Source organism: Tamandua tetradactyla, chromosome 4 (assembly GCF_023851605.1).
Source record: "Tamandua tetradactyla isolate mTamTet1 chromosome 4, mTamTet1.pri, whole genome shotgun sequence".
Taxonomy (NCBI): Eukaryota; Metazoa; Chordata; class Mammalia; order Pilosa; family Myrmecophagidae; genus Tamandua; species Tamandua tetradactyla.
This window is the reverse complement of record NC_135330.1, coordinates 112,817,940-112,835,196: the sequence shown is the minus strand read 5'-3', so window position 1 is coordinate 112,835,196 and position 17,257 is coordinate 112,817,940. Positions and strand designations below refer to the sequence as shown.

At 45.7% G+C, this 17,257-nt stretch overlaps 1 protein-coding gene and 1 pseudogene across 1 annotated transcript in view; one reads left to right on the top strand and one right to left on the bottom strand.

Annotated features, from left to right (window-relative positions):
- SIAH3 (siah E3 ubiquitin protein ligase family member 3) overlaps positions 1-17,257 on the bottom strand; it is a 95,007-nt gene that overhangs the window by 67,696 nt on the left and 10,054 nt on the right. The window lies entirely within an intron of this gene.
- Positions 8,162-10,065, top strand: LOC143679280 (DCN1-like protein 3; annotated as a pseudogene).

Below are 17,257 nucleotides of genomic sequence, written 5' to 3'. Positions count from 1 at the left end.
TTGACCCCAGTTAAGAGCCTAGCTCCTTCCCAAATCTCATTACAATCAGCCTTGATGGCAGACAGGCTTCAGAATGTAACAAAATTAGAGCTTTTAAATCATTATCTCGACTCTGGGAGCATCACATTAATAAATGGGAATGGAGATTATAGAGAAAAGCGAGGGGGGAGGGGGCTGGATTGCAGCCGCCACACTTGAGCTGCACGCCGCCGCACTCCACGCCATGGAATCTAGGCAGGGAAAAGAATTTCATCAAAGGCAGGGGCACAGCGCCCGGCTGGGTCTGGGGGCTGTGCACCTGTCAGAGTGCGGGGTGTTAAATCTTAATTTGCCTTTTCACAATCTTAGTAGATTAGCTTCCCCCAGCTTCCTTTCCCACTGAAGGTGACGGGCAGGGGGGCATGTGAAAAGATGGCATCTTCTGCGAAACGTCTCCGTGCGCAAGAAAGTACTTAAGAGGCAGCACTTTCGGCTGCTGTGACTGCTGTTTCCCTTGCTGCTTCCCATTGGGACTGTTCTCAGCATCCTCGGTTCATTCATTCAACAAACATGGCAGGCCCTGCAGAGCGTCCAAAGATGAACGTCCGTTCCCACTTGCTGGGCTCCCGGCTCTACGCTAGGTGTCGAGGCTCGCCGTCATTTCTTTTCTGGGTATTTAGCAGCGGGGCTGCTCCCCATGCCCCCACCAGCGTCCGCACCCCGTGGGCCTGCGCTGCGGTGGCCCTTCGGGTCTGGTGGAGCTATTGCACCCCCACCCCGCCGCAGTCTCCCAGCCCCCCGGGCTTCATCATCATTCTGCTTTCAAATGCCCAGCACGGCCACTGCGCCCTCTCCCTCCTGGCTACCTGGGACTCAACCCCTAAGCCTCGGCCTTCCCTCAAAGGCCCCTCACACCGTGTAGATCAAAACCAGGTCCCCAAAGGCCCCGCCTGCCTGGCTCATGACCCACCATCCCCTGGCTCCCCAACACCCGAGTCCTGCATCCTTGTGCCTTGTCACACCAAGAGCAAGCGAATGCTGCCCCTTCGCCTCTGCCAGAAGGCCTTTGCCTACTGGAGCCTGGAATGCTCCAGAATGTTCTTTACACTCGGGTTTGAGCTCACCCACCTCTTAGTTAGGGAAGGCTTTCCTGGATGAGCCAGTCTATAGCAGTGTGTTTTAATTCTCTGTAGAGCACTTACCTTCGTGTTTGTGTGTTTGCTTATTGTTTATCTTCTTCCTTGAACTAAACCTGAGCCTTCTGGTCAGAGGCCTTGCCATCCCCTTGGCTGCTGCAGTCCCAGCGCCAAGGGCCTTGCTTGGCACCAATGCGTGTAGGGTGTGCTGGGTTGATGGCAACCCCTAATAGATATGCACACATCCCAACTCCTGGTACCCGTGAATGCGACCTTATTTGGTCATTAATTGAAGGTTCTTGAGATGGGGAGCTCATCCTGGTTATCTGGGTGGCCTGCTGTGTATTGAAATGATTATAATGATCCTCAGTCCCCCAAATTTATAACCATGTGACTGCAATTATAATGTAAACAAACTGAGAAAAACGCCAAAGCATTAGAAAAATGGTGATCACAAATAAAATGCAAACAGGTTGAGAAGAACCGGTTTCTGCACTAAATGATAACCAGACGTGTGTGTGAATAAATGATATGGAATGGTGTAATGCTAGCCAGATGGGCGCTTATAAAAACCCTGCATAATCTCGCCTGCCATACGGGAGACCCAGGTTTGAGTCCCAGTCCAGGCACTAACCCACCCACCCCCGCCCCCACCCTACCGCCCATAAAAAAAAAACCTGCATAACAATGAGAGTTAAATTGGATAGCAAAGGTTATCAGGAGATAGAAGGAGGGCAGAGATCGGGCAATTGACGTTTAAGGAGTACGGAAAGTTTAATAAGATTGATTGGAAAGTTTCAGAAATGGATAACACAATACTGTGTGATGGGAGAACGATATCGTAAGTGTAAGTAACAAAGCTGAGTATGAGTATGGCTGAAAGAGGAAGGCTAGGGTTCTGGATGTCGCCAGAAGGAAAGCTAAAAGATGAACACAGGGACTGTATAATTCAGCGAAACCTGGAGTGAATGATGATGAAGGTGTTGGAAGGTTTTTCATGGGCTGGAGCAGGTGTGTATCACTGTTGCAAGGTGTTGGTGGTGAGAAGGTGTGTGGGAAAAAATGCAATTCGTGCAGACTGGGGTCTGTAGCTAACAGTGATATTGTGATGTTTTTTCATTAATTGTGGCAGAAGCACTATACCAGGGCTGGATGTCTATGATAGGGATGTATAAGGGAGGGTATGGGACTTTTTTCTTTCTTTCTTTTCAAAAGAAATGGAAATGTTCTCATATGGGTTGTAGTAGTGAAGGTATAACTAAATGATTATGCCAAGATCTACCGATTGTGCATTTGGGATGGATTGTATGGTGTGTGTATAAAACCGCTTTTTTGTTTTTTTTAAATAAATAAATCAATTTTAAAAACCAGTGCTAACACCTTTTCAGCAAGCATCAGGTTGAGGAGGACAGACATCTGGTCTCGGGCTCCCAGCTGTGAGAGTTACTGTCCTTCTCGCTGTCACACTGGGGTCCCACCAGCACCTCCCCACTTAAGCCTTGGACTCTCTAATAGGCACCACACAAGACCCAGCTTTCGAGTCTGCTCGTTAAAAAGTGGACTTGCCAAAAGGTGATGCAGCGCAGGGGCTCCTGGGCCACAGGACATTAAAGACTCTGATAGCCTCCACTTTTAAACATATTGTGTGCCCTGACCTGGTTATCATGCTTGGATCCTATCGGAAGCTGCAAATAAATTGCATTCGAGCTGCAGTCATGCTTTCAGGTGTTAAGTTTACTTTCCACTTCAATCTGCTTTCGTTCTGTTCCAACAACCATATGTACACGGCAGGACACAGGTCAATGACAAGTGTCCTTATAAGAGCTGAAAGGGGAGAAGACCTAGGTACACACAGGGAGGGGGCTATGTGGAGGGTGATGCTGCCACAAACCAAGGAATACCTGGAGCCACCAAAGCTGGGAGAGACAAGAAAGGGCTCTTCCCTGGCGCTTTTGGAGGAATCTCGTCAGTACCTTAATTTTGGACTTTGGGCCTCCAAAACTGTGGGTCAATGATTGTCTGTTGTTTTAAGACACGATGTTCATGGTAATTTGTTATGAGAGCCCTAGCAAAACATGCCTGAAGTACTCAAGAAATATTTGATTCAGTGAATCAGTGTCAATCAATTGTCTTCTCTGCAAACCACCCCCTTGACTCTCCAAGCTATGTATCATGGGCAGGCTATGCTATCTCCTCACACTCTTCATTTTGTGTCGCAGCCTTTATCATATAAATTAAAGGGATCATAGCACAATCACAGTTCCTAGGAAAGTGGACATCATTAAATACATTTTCCCAAATTGAGATGCAGATTTGCCCTCTAGGAATCTAGCAGGAGAGAGAGGACAATTTCAGAAAGACTAATATCTCTGCGTAAATTGTGTGTCCTGAAAGAAAGAGATGATGTGACTTGGGGCCAGCAGACTGTGGGCTACAGAGATGGCAGCTCTCCAAACTCCTGGAACGAGTGACCACACTCCTGACCAACCGTGACCCCAGGGTCCCTAGGACTGGCTCTGAGAGACATACAAGTAGACTGGGTAAGCTCAGGGGGTGAGTTTATTCTGTAAGGGCAGCCAACACTCTTTAACTACCTGCACGATACTTGTTCCTCCTTTTGCCCTGGCTAATAGTACTTCAGTTTTGTTCATAGCAGCTTCGTGCCCCCACTGAGCCAATCACAATACTTTTCCTCGCATTCCAAGCCCTTCTTGAAAGTTATGGGTGTCCGTGTGACAGTTCTCATCAGTGAAATTTAGGGCTGTTTTTTCTTTTTGTAGGGGAGCAGACAGGGTTTCTCAGAAACCCAATAAAAGGAGACAGTGTCATCCTCTCTCCTTCTACATTCTTTTGCCTTAAATTCAGTCAAGATGACTGGAGCTGCAGTAGGCATCTTGCAATCATGCAGTGACAGCCTGAGGGAAGGGTCAAGAGAACTGCAGGGATGCCACCACTGACATTTTGAGCTCTTGCAACTATTGTTAGAACATCTACTCCCAGGCTTCACTTTGTGAGAAAAAACAAATATCTGTCTAAGACACTGCTATTTGAATAACCTATTTGCAACTGAACATATTTCTAGCTGATATGCAACTCTGCCTACCTGTCCAGTTCAGCCCTTTCCAGAAGGCCACAGAATTCTCAGCAGGGTTAGGATGATGCCAGCTGGTCGGGAAAGTTCCAGACAGCAGAGAAGGAACCCAAAATTGAATTCCATCCCCAACCTCAGCATAGGCTGCTTGTTGTCTGGACAGGCTCAGAGTCCCCTAGACTTTGGACCGCATCTTGCTCTGGTTAATTTGATAAAACAGTCACCAGTATAGTCTGGTGTCGTGGTATATGAAACCGAGTGGCATTTCCCTTCCATTTCACTGCCACCTCCAACAATAATGATTTCCATTTTATCAGACTTTTCAGCAAAAATTAGTTCCTCCCTCCTCTCTGCCCCCCTAATTCTTTGTAGCTCCCCTGTTCAAGGCCAGTTTCCCAGATGTGTGACCTGTGCCATCACACAGGACCCTGTGTTTGGAAAGACCCTGTGCTTGATTTCATGCTCTCTGGCCTCCGTCTTGAAATTCTTAAAATGTTTCAAGGAATCCTACATTTTCATTTTGCTCTGGGCCCTGCAAACCACGTGGCTAGCCCTGCCTCTGCAATAGACCTCATATTTGGGGCCATTTCTTAGCCTCTCCCAAGCTCAATATCTCATCAGTGAAATGTGAATCCCAGGAAGGGCTTTGCTGGGTCATTGGGAGGACAAGGTGAAATACCAGAAGTGGAGCAGCCCACTACACCTGGCCCACGGGAGAGCTCTGTATCGGATCCCGCTCCTGCTTTTCTCCCCCTATGCTTCCGTTGACTGGCTCATTACACGTGTGGACACGTGCTTCTCCACAGTGGAAATTGACATTCCAGATGCCTCATCTAGGGGCGTAAGCTCCAAGAGGGCTGTAAACCCCCATCCCTCTTTGTTTCCTCCCACAGAGCCTGGGATGATCCCTTGTCCTCAGTGAGCATGAGGTAGAGGTTTGCTGAATGAATGAATGAATGAATAAATACCACTCTTAAAGCGTTTATGCCCCCATGTCAAAGTCCACTTGCCATCAGAAGTTAGATTTTGAGGATAACAGAATTATTTGTTAAGGAGCAATCTAATAAAGAAGGCATACTGAGTATTTTGTGAGGCTCAAAACTGCTGTCCCAGCTTACCTAATACAAGAACAGTTAAAAGCTCCTCTTAGCCCCAGCTGAGCTTCCAAAGAGAATTAGATTAGAGCTGGGACAGTAGCATAAAAGAATCAAATGCTGCTGACAGCCAAGCCCCTTTCAGGTGGCCCAGGGTGAAATCGTCTCAAGACCAGGAAAGGTCTTTTGCAATAAGCCGCTTTCAGAAGCGTGCTCTAGTTTCCCACTGGATTGAATTCCAGTTGCCTTGTAATGCTGGATGGTGATGAGAATATCTGCTTACCACGCAGGGAAGTCTAGACCCATGTGCCGTTTAAAATAAGGCCGTCCATGAAAACAAGTGTTGCTGATGGATGAGTTAGAAGGGAGGAAGATTTAGGACAGAACTAACTCATTTGTCGTATTTAGAAAAACTTCACGTTAAAAAAATGGTATCCGTGCAGGGTGGTGCGACAATGGCTCAGTCGCAGAATTCTCACCTGCCATGCCAGAGACCAGGGTTTGATTCCTGGTGCCTGCCCATGAAAAAAAAAAAAATGGGGGAAAAAATCCATGCATTTCGAAGTTTCAAAGCATTATAATGTAATAGCTTGTATAGCTAAAACATAACATAATATAATAATTTAAAAGTACAACAACTGGGCACTGACTCATCTAATCTTACCAAAGGGCTGCAAGGTAGGAATATTATCTTACTTTGCAGGTGAGTAAACTGAGGTTTAGAAAGTCTGACTTGTCCCAAGGGTTAGAGCTGGCAAACCCAAGCTGCCCCAACATGCTTGTCTTTAAATTTTTCTTTCAGGGGGCGGGTATGGTCTGGGAATTGAACCTGGGTCTCCCGCATGGAAGGCAAGCATTCTACCACTGAACCATTCATGCACCCTGTAAATTGCCTTTAATCTCCAGTGTGCAGCATGGTGAGTTTTAATCTTTGCAGGACTCAGTGACCACCTCCCAGATGAAGATATTGAGTCCTTCCAACATGCCAGAAGGTTCTCTCCTGCTTCTTCCAGCTCAGTGCCCATCCCACCACCCCATCCCGGCCCCCACCCCCAAAAGTAGCCAATCCGTTGACAGCTCTCTCCAAACAATCCCGCTTGTTTTATTTCCTGCATTTTTTCCTCAGAGAAGATCAAGAGCTACTTCTCTCTTGTGTCCAATAATAAATCTCTATTTAGGATAGCAGTTGTCTTGTATTTTTAGAGGGGTTTGTTCTCAGGGACATGGAAATGCTATCCTGCAATCCCTCTGCCATGGCTCTGAGGATTCCTGGATGCCTGAGCTGCTTGGACATTTGTGAGATGTGTGGCAAGAGTCACATGGAGGCCCACAGGTCACTGGCCTAAGTGTTTAGGATTGTGGTAGGTTGAATGATGTACCCTAGCAAATACATGTTCTGAATCTTAATCCCGTCCCTGTGGATGGGAACCCACTGTAAAGAGGACCTTTTGGAGAGGTTACTTTTAGTTAAGGTGTAGCCAACTGATCCAGGTGGGCTTTGGTGGTCTTATAAAGAAAAAGGTATGGGAAGGAGACAGAAGCAGCAAGTCAGAGGAAATCAAAAGGGCAGGGAAATAGGGGAGGACATCACCATGTGACGGGAAAGCCAAGGAACCCCAAGAATCACCAGCAGCCACCACCAGAATGCCACATTCTTTGGGGAGAAAGCAAGCCTTGCCAACATCTAGGTTTTGGACGTGTTCTAACTTCAAAACCATGAGCCAATAAATTCCCATTGTTAAATCAAAATCGTTTTGTGATATTTGTGATAGCAGCTCAAGCAAACTAGGCAAAGAGTTATACTGAAAGCCAACAGAATGTTGAGTAAAATTCAGTTTTCTCTTCCTATATTGACAAATAAACATCTCCATAACACACTCGAAGGCCAGATCTGAGTTTACAGTTCTCAGATTCCTCAGAAGTCTGGAATACGGTGGCAGTGAGAAAGCCAGCCCAACTTTTCTCCCCATCTCTGGCTCTACCCTGGACCCGAGAGGTCTCACACATGTGTATGTGGCTGTCCCAGTCTGTCCATCTAGGTTCTGAATACAGTCCCCACAAAAGGAAGCCTCAACTGCCCTCCAGCCTAGAAGCAAAAACACAAGCTCCAGGTAGGAGTGTTCACTTGGTACAGCAGATTCCTCACCCCACAGAACAGGGAACAACCCAAAGAGGGCCCAGCCAAGTTGCAGCACATGGGGTAGGAGAGGGCGCCCTCTTGCCCAGGTTCTACAGAGTTGCTATCATGTGTCCAATTCAGAGGACAGACTTTGGATTCAAACTTTATTCCCAAACTCACAATGAAGGTTCAGTTTGGTTGCACCCATCTTCACTGATCTATGTCAGGCACTGAACCATGTGCTGAGAGAATGAAACATGTCCCCAGTTGTCCCAGGCCTCCAGTCTCATGGAAGAGTGAGGCCGGTTAACAACTCTGTATCATGATAGAAATAAATATACACAGGCAATTTTAGGAAGGACTCTTGAAAGGGGATGGCATCTGAACAGTCTTGGAGGATGAGAAAGTTCTAACCAGACAAAGAAGCAGTTCTTTGCCTTGTTCTGGGTGGTAATCATTGGGTCAGGCATCTATTGACCTGCATTTGGGGGGCAAAGAACAGCGTGAGTTAAGAATGGTCTAGATAGCAGAGGCAGTGGTGGGGATAGGGAGCCTGGGAACGCAAGTGGGTATGGTAGGTGGCTTGGGCCCACCGGGCTGCTGTTGCTTCTGGAAAGGGTTTGACTAGAGGAATCCCTGGAGCAGCTGTTGGCTGACTCCTCTGGCTGATGGCACATGGACCAGGGGCAGCAAGGGCATCTCATCCAGAGAGAGATACTTTAGAGGTCAGGCCACCAGCACCATGGGACAGTACGTCACCAAGGGCAGGAACTTCTCATCGATGCTGGGCAGCAAGAATGCAGACCTGACCCCAGCAGCAAGTCACACAGTAGGCAAGGAGCAGGCCACCAGAGCAAATGGCACCAGCCTGTGGCAAGTCAGGTGGGGATACCCTGGTCAATGGGAACGAGAAGGCAGAGACTACCACCGAGGTCTGCCAGCAGCCAGCATCCTTGGGAGATGCTGGGCAGAAGCCCAAGTCCAATACCAATGTGCCTCCCTTGCAGAGGTCGGAAGAACTGTTCAGGATGAATGGGAGAATGCAATTTTGGAGGAAGGCATGGAGCGCTTTTGCAATGACTTATGTGTCGACCCCACGGAATTATAAGTGCTGCTTCTGGCTTGGAAGTTCCAGGCTACTACTCTACAAATTTACCAGGAAGGAGTTTTTTTTTTAAAATATTGTTATTGACAAATCTTTACACACATACAGTCCATACATGGCGCATAATCAATGGCTCACAATATCATCCCATGGTTGTTTATTCATCACCATGATCCCCTTTAGAACATTTGCATCACTCCAGAAAATGAAATAAAAAGAAAAGAGAAAAAACTCGTATATCACATACCCCTTAGCCCTCCCTCTCATTGACCACTAGTAATTCCATCTACCCAATTTATTTTACCCTGCCTATTATTTTTATTTTTTTTATCTCTATATTTTTTTTACCTTTCTGTCCATACCCTGGATAAAAGGGGCATCAGACACAAGGTTTTCACAATCACCGTCACATTGTAAAAGTTGTATCTTCATACATTTGTCTTCAAGAATCAAGGAATACAGCTCAACAGTTTCAGGTACTTCCCTCTAGCCACTTCAATACATCACTAAACTAAAAAGGGATATTTATATAATGCTTAACAATAACCTTCAGGATAACCTCTCAACTCTGAAATTTCTCAGCCACTGAAACTTTATTTTGACTCATTTCTCTCTTCCCCTTTTTGGTCAAGAAGCCTTTCTCATTCTCAGGATGCTGGGTCCTGCCTTATCCTGGGAGTTCTGTCCCACATTGCCAGGGAGATTTATACCCCTGGGAATCACGTCCCACATAAGGGAAAGGGCAGTGAGTTCACTTGCCACGTTGGCTTAGAGAGGGAGGCTATATCTGAGGTTCTCTGGGGCGTAATTATAAGTAGGCTTAGCCTATCCTTTGAAGGAGTAAGTTTCATAGGGGCTGACCCCAGGATCGAGGGCTCAGCCTATGGATTTGGTTGTCCAACTGCTTGTGAGAATATCTGGAATTCTTCAAATGGGGAAGTTGAATATTTCCTCAGGAAGTAATTTCTTGTTGGCTGCAAAGCTGTAAGTGCAGATAGCATTGACGGGATCTGTGCACAGTTCCCTAGCCTCTTAACAGAAGCCAAACAAGAGGACAAAATTAAGGATCTCTACCGGTTTACATTTCAGTTTGGCTTGGACTCCAAAGAAGGGTAGTGGTCACTGCATCAGGAAGTAGCCATTGCCCTGTGGAAACCAGTCTTTACTCAGAGCAATCCTCTGGTGTTGGACCAGTGGCTAAGCTTCCTAACAGAGGACCCCTTGGGGGTCAAGGGCATCTCCCCAGACACTTGGAACATGTTCCTTAACTTCACTCAGGTGATTGGCCCTGACCTCAGCAATCACAGCAAAGGCGAAGCCTGGCCAAGTCTTTTCAATATCTTTGTGGAGTGGCAAGTAGAGCGAAGGAAAAGAGAGGGTGAAGGGAGAGAGGCACTCGGTTTAGGAACCTAGGGCTTGTGTCCTGAGGAGCAGACTTAGTGGCTCTGTCTGAGGAGCAGCAGAGGATCTGCCAGCTGCCCTGCAGTCAACCCAGGAACTGGACCTTTCTGGGAATTACTGAAGACCCGGATATTTTCCACTTTACACCTTTCTCTGCCTTGTATCTGAAAGGCTTTAAAATGCTGTATCATGCTTTAGGCACTTTCTTTATTTTTTGGTTTTTTTTTTCAGGAGGGGGTCCCCCAAAATACCAAAATATTTGAACCAGGCTATGTGTTGTGCATCTTTTCTTGAAGGCTTCGGATAGAATAAGCCTGCCATTTCTTGCACAAATTAGATTCTTCTTCTTCTTCTTTTTTTTTTTTTGTGTGTGGGTGGGAGGGCACAGAGAACAGAAAGGGGTGGGTGGGATGGTTAGGTTGAATTACCATTACAAAACGGTACAGTGCCAGGTCTCAGTTTTGCATATTCTGTTATTCAGGATAGGTTTGTACTGTGTGTGGTGCTGTTTACGTGGTTGAATTTAGGTTGCAATAATTATTTTTAAAGATTTACACGGAGATGAATGGCAATGTTAACTGTTAACCACATTGCATTAATTCCCAGACAATTTGAAGCTCTTGGAGAGCTAAGCGCAGCAGAGAGCACTTGTACTCTGGTGACAACCCTCTTTTAAGCTAATTTATGTGAGACCCTATTTTCCTTCCCTTCTTACTCTTTCCCTCTTTGACCTATTACATTTCATGTTGAGTTTATTCATTAACATGCAGCACCTTGTCAGTCAGGTGAGCAGGTTTCTTTAAAAATAAAACAAAAACGTTGTACTGAGAACTAGTTAAGCACTGAATTGCAGAGAAAGCAGTGCTACCTCGGTTTGCTGGAAGTAGACTTCTTTGATAGTTTTCTTTCTTGGAAGAAGTTCCTGTATTTCGTGTTGTAAGTGGGAATACTTTTTTTTTTTCATTTGCTTTGGAGCCAAATTTTCTGTTCCGCGCAGTCTGAAAAACTGCGTGTTGAGGCCAAGTAACTTGAAGGAAAGCTGTGGTCTGGAGCTCTGCTTGGAATTTTTTTTTTCCTTTTCTTTTTCTTTGAGTATTATCAGCTTACTTTGTCTGGCAAGTGCAAAAGCGTGGGGCTGGCCTGACTTCTGCCAAACAAGTACAGACGTGTATTTAATAGTTAAACGTTGTGTCCCTTCCCTTTTTGCTGCACCTGTTTTGTCACTTAAACCTGAGGAATTATTTATTATCTTTTCTGTGAATGTCAGGCTCATTTGGGGTAATGTAATAATTGTTTAGGTTTATGCAACCACTCCTTCCTAACCCCCCAAATACACATATATATACATATATAAAATAGGTGTATATTTTACCTATATAAAAATATATATTTATATATTAATATATATATATATACAAATATATTCTTTTGGTATTTTTTTTTTTTTTTTTTTTTTTACCTTCTAAAACTGGCCATAATGAGAAAGCTGCTTCAGTATAAGAAGAGTGCCAGGGGGCGGGCCGCGGTGGCTCAGCGGGCAAGAGTGCTTGCCTGCCATGCTGGAGGACCCCGGTTCGATTCCCGGCCCCAGCCCATGTAAAAAACAAACAAACAAACAAAATATAATAAAATACGAAAATGTTTAAAGATGTTTCCCTTTCTTCCTCCCTTCCTTCCTTCCATCCTTCCTTCCTTCTCTGTCTTTCTTTCCTTCCCTTCCTCCCTCTCTCTTTAAAAAAAAAAAAAAAAAAAAGAAGAGTGCCAGGAAACATCACAGTGAAGGAGGCTTTGGCATCTGAATTTGGACCAATTTCACTAAAGATGAATTTTGCAGCCTTTTCCACACAAGGAGACTCCACACACACTCGCTCTGAAAGGCCAGCTTTGGCCAAACTGCCACACAGGAACTCGTGTGTCTCTGGTCCTACCTGTTTTCAGTAGAGGGTCCTATTTTGTTCCATTTAAGAAAACATGTTCTCAAAAACCTGAACTTACGCAGTTCGGCTTCTGAAATTTTGGAACAGATTGAAAAGAGGATCTTTTAAATAAAAACTTTGAAAAATATTTTTTTTTAAAAAAAGGACATTCTAGATAGTGAACTTAGAACATTCAAACAGAGAGAAGGCAGGGAAGGGGATGTGGCTAGTGCAGTATCTGCTCATACATAATGTGGCCCCTACCTCAGGACATTGGGACAGGAGCTGAGGGTTTCAAGCGGAAGAGGACATGGACACGTGGACATTTTTAGTATATTACTCTGTCACCAATATAGGGACCATGAGATTGGGTAGAAGATAATTCAGGCAAGAGTTAATGAAGGTCGGTTTATTCATTGCTAACAGCGCCCCTGCCCATAGCAGACTCTCAGGCTCTATTCGCTGATGAATAAACACATGAATGAATGAGCTGCTCCATCTCCTTTTCCCCTCCATTGCCCATCATCCAGCAAGGGCACAGCCTGGGGTTGATTTGCCAGGACACTTTTGGCTCCCTTATGCTCCCTTAGAATGGACCAATTCCCTTTGGCCCAGCTGGACTGAGCAAAGCCATGCTGGGTCTTTTTTGGCACTTAACTATCGCTGGCCATGAGAAACTTTCAACATGGTGTTCATAGCTTGTAAGAAATTCGGAAAAAAAAAAACACACAAGTTGCCTTTAGATCTTTTTAGGGCACAGCAGGGCTAATAAGAAAACAACAAAAAAAGAGATGGGAAAAGGAATCATTTATCCAAATAGTCACATTGTGACTTAAAGATTGCAGAGCCCTTTCTTTGTCAGGGCTTTTTCTCATGTGCACCTCATGGTAAGTCACTGCAGCTGGCAAGGTAAGCACTTCTCTCCATCCTTGTACAGGAGGGGACAGGCTCAGACAGGGGAATTGACCTGCTGAAGGTCAGAGCTGGTAAGGGGCAACGGCAGCCTGCTTCCAGGTCAGGAGCTAGGGTTCTCTCTCTCTCTCTCTTTCTCTCTCTCTCTCTCACTCTCTCTCATGGTGTTGGCTCAACCCTTCCCTAAGTGGTTTTCACAGTCAATCAAGAGTTTTCCTGAGGCGTCTGCACAGACTTTTGGCTAGTCTTTTCAGAAGGTCTTCTTGCAAAATGCTTTCTTATTTTTCACCCAACCAATACTGAGGTAAAAAAAAAAAAGCCTTTCTAGTCTCTTTTTCTGTACCAGCCGGTCTGGCAGAGCTTGTTTCATTTCATTCCTGAAATTCAAATTGGAAACCGCCTTCTGTTCTCACTAGTTTGGGTTGTAGCAGTCATTACATTCTAAACAATTAATCCCCGAATGCCAATTTCTGACTAGAATTATTCTGGCCGCAACAACTGGTTTTCTTAGCAGTAAGGCTGAAGCAATTATTCTTGGCTTTTGTAACTAAACATGCTGTGCTTGGCACTTTACAATGTTTTCATCATCGCTGAGTTATCAACATTTATCTCTATCAGGGGAAAGAAAATTGTCAAGGCCCCACGATCACACTGGCCTATTTACCGACATCAACCAGGCTTGCAGCAGCTTCTTTGGCTTTTTTGGAGAATAGGATAATGTCCCCTGGCCCCAAACCACCCCCCCACTCCACCCCCGGAAATCAAAAGTTTACATGTTCTGAGAGGTACTAAAAAACAATGGGAAGATGCAGTAGAGGGGCTGCGGGTTGCAGGGGGGGGTTCTCCTTGGGAGTCTAGGACTCCACTCCACCCCACCCCCAGAGGCAGAGGCATCCTCGCAACGGTTGTCCCCTTGAGTCCTCAGCTCAGTGTCTGTGGGGCATGAAACCCCCCTTCTGAAGCCAGACTGCCTGAGTCAGCCCAGGGAATCCTTGGGGAACAGGGAGTCTATGGGATCCTTCTTACCTCCGTGTGCATTTACCTAAACATAGGCCTTCTCTCTGGAGAGATTGCATGGTAGGAGCCACACAAAGGACTCTGCAACCAGGATCCTGGACTCCCCGCCTTTGCCTTCACCCCTCGTTGCTGTGTGGACTTGGACACATAGCCGAGCCTCTCTGTTTTTTAGAGACCTCATGGATAAATCAGCTATCGCAATAGCTTTACGTCACAGGATTATTTTGAGGATTCAGTCGATATTTGCAATTAGAACAGTGTGCTGGCACATAGTAAGTGCTTTATAAATGTTGGTTTTAAAAACCTGCCAACAGGAACTCTCCTTTAACAAGAAAAGGACATGTTTCATGTTCTTTTGGCCTCTTTAAGTTTGACAGCCCACCAGACAGAACATAAAAGCAGAGAGAGACGGACCTGCTCCCTATTCCCATACCATGAAGCTTCCTCATGCACTTGGACTCCCAGCAAAGACATCACAAAACAAAGTTCCTTGAAAGTCAACCTTGGGCACATTGTGTTAGTAACTCTTCTTCTGGCTCTCAAAAAATGGTATTCAAAGCATTTCTCAACAGCATGCAGAGACCTAGTCTTCAGGCTATCACTCCCAACCAATTAAAATTAGAGCAGGTATATGCTGTGGCTGGAAGCCAGCATCCACCAGATACCTCTTTCTCCCCTCTCTGCGTCACCATCAAAAGCAAGGGATGACCTCCATTTTCCATACCTGATAATGACAATAATAGCAACACAGAAGCAGTGGCAGTAATAGTAGTAGCTAAGGCTCTGTGCCAAGCGCTTGCTATATTGACACATTTAATCCCCACAACAACCCTAAGAGGCAGATGCAAGTATTATTTCCATTTTACAGATGGGAAAACCGAGGGATTCAAAAATTAAGTTGCAAGTTCAAAGTCATACAAGCCATAGCTGCAGAGGCTACAGTGAACCCAGCACATCCGGCTCTCGAGACCAACCCACGCCAACATGCTGCACTTGCCCATATTGCCACCCCATCGGAGGACCCCAACCCAGGCTGGACTCAGCAGCGCAGCATCATCCTCAGGCAGGAAGGGTCTGGGGGGCTTGGGACATGTCTCCCAGCTCATCTGGCCCTGGACTTGTCTCCTGACTGTCCTCCTTAAAACTACCTCAGGCCATGTGTGGGGCACAGGCTCTCAATTCTTTCCCTGCCTGTGAGCCTCTGTCTTGTGCTCCCACTGCCCCTAGGATGAAGGTCTTGCCTTGCTCTTCTAGTCCCAAGCCGTCCATTTATTCATCAAGCCTACCTTTACAAAGCACCTACTATGCGCTGGACTTTTCTGCTACGCTGGGGAGACAGAGCCCTTGAGAAAGCCTCGGTTGGCAAGGCTGTAGCCACGCAAAGGGATGTTTGGAGTCAAAGGGGGGAGGGCTACAATTGGTGAAAGAAAACTTTCTAATTTTTAAAAAATGAAAAGAAGGAAGGAAGGAAGGAGGGAGGAAGGAAGGGAAAGACGGAAAGAGGGAGACAAAAAGTAATTGTTTATCTACCTGGCACTGAGTAGGTGCTTCCACATATATTTTGTAACAATTAAACCTTGACTAACTACTTTGTATGGCTTGTTATACCCATTCCATAGACAAGGAAAAAGAAGCCCAGAGTTGCTAGGTAACTCACCAAGGAACACACAAGGATGAATACTGGAGCTAAATTTGAAGCCAAATCTGAGTCCAAAGTCCATGATCTTTCTAGTACATTTAGAGGTGCTTATAGTCCATCCATGGAATTTCATTTTCCTACTAAATTTTTGTCACCCGTGATAGTGGGTTAAGCTCTTACTTGCATTCTCCATTTCGTTCCCATTTTTTTTTAATATCCATCCATCATTTTGTGCAAATCACCTCGAATCCCTTTCAAAAAGAGGCAGCGTGTAGATGAGCTCCATTGTAAAACCCAATCTCTGCAAATGCAGGGCACCCGGAGGCAGGCAGACAGCAGGTGTCATCTTCCCATTTGACAGATGGAGAAGCCAAGGTTAAATGCCCTCCGAGCCCATGGTGAGCTGAGCCGCAACTGCCAATGAGAGCTTCGCCTCCTGATTCGGGGAAACATCCTTGACCAAACGGTTTCAAGCAGTGGGCAATACATGCCTGGAAGCTGCCTCTCTGTTTCAGTTTCTCTCGATTCTTGGAGAGCAAATGGTGCTTGTGACACTTGCTTCAGTAAGCAGGCGGAGAATGGTCCAGCTGGCATTTATATAATTACCATAAACAGATGTATCGCTTTGGCTTCAAGGAGCCAGTTTCTTGTGCTCATCGGCCCTCCTGCTTATCGGGAGGTTTGGGCATGTGGGTGGCAGAGGTCGGCAGACAAGTCCTACGGTCAGTGCCACACGTCCCACCAGGCCATCAGCCCAGGGGTGCCATGACATCGCGGGGGTCCCGGATGGCAGCCATGGCGTGCCGCTCACGTCGGAGACCCTTTGCTCGCAGATTTCCTTTTTTTTCCTCCCACTTCTTTTTCCTCTGTGAGACTTCTGCACCCTCTGTGAACTGATCTGGGTGACAGCCCCTCTGCGGCTCCTGGCTGGGAGTTTTCCACCCACTGTTTCGCCTGAAGTCAGTACAAATGCTTCCCCACGCTGCTCCAGCGTCCACATGGCCACCCAACTCCAACATCCTTCTTGGATAAACTCACCTCTCACTTTGGTGCTTCCCTCCCTGAGTTCTCCTCACAATAGTTTTGGCAAAAGAACACATATAAAAGGGTGTTAGAGAAAGTTTGCCATCAATCAAGGTAGAAGCTAAGATAAATCAGGCAGAAAATGGTCATTAAAATTCCATCCCTCTAAAATTTTTGAAAAAAAATTGCAGTGATCTAGAATGGCTGCTAATGAGAAAGAAAATTTCAAAAGCCTGCGGATCTCTTAGAGAACAGATGTTACATGGAAGAGCCACTTTCTCTTTAAGGACATTTTGCTTTTTATTAAACTACTTCTTTGTAGTCTTCTTATTTTAAGAGATAAGATGGTCTGTTGATTGCTATCCTAATGCTCAGAGAGTGTTTTGCATTTCTGATGTGGTCACCTAGCTCCCATTATCACAGGGAAGCTAGTCAGATATTGACAAGATAATCACATGCCCCAGATTTGGAGGCCAGTCCTAATTTTAGACATCTCATCCACCTGTTAAACCAGGCAACTCATTTTTAAAAACTGGTCGTGGCATACAAACTCCCTTTTCTGCAGGATCATTTTGAGTAGGGAATTAGGGTCAAGTTGTTGGTATGTTATGAACTATCTTATGCAGATCACAATTTTTCATTGAGTCTGGATTTGGAGGGTTGGTCTTTTGGGTCCTTTGGGGAAACTTCCAGAGAACCAATTCTGTGATCAGGAGGAAGAATCACCCAACAAAGAAGTTCAAAGCATGGGCTAAATTCTGTTGCTCATTGGACATGCCTTTGGACAAGTGACTCAAACTCTCTGTGCCTTGGTTTCGTCCTTTG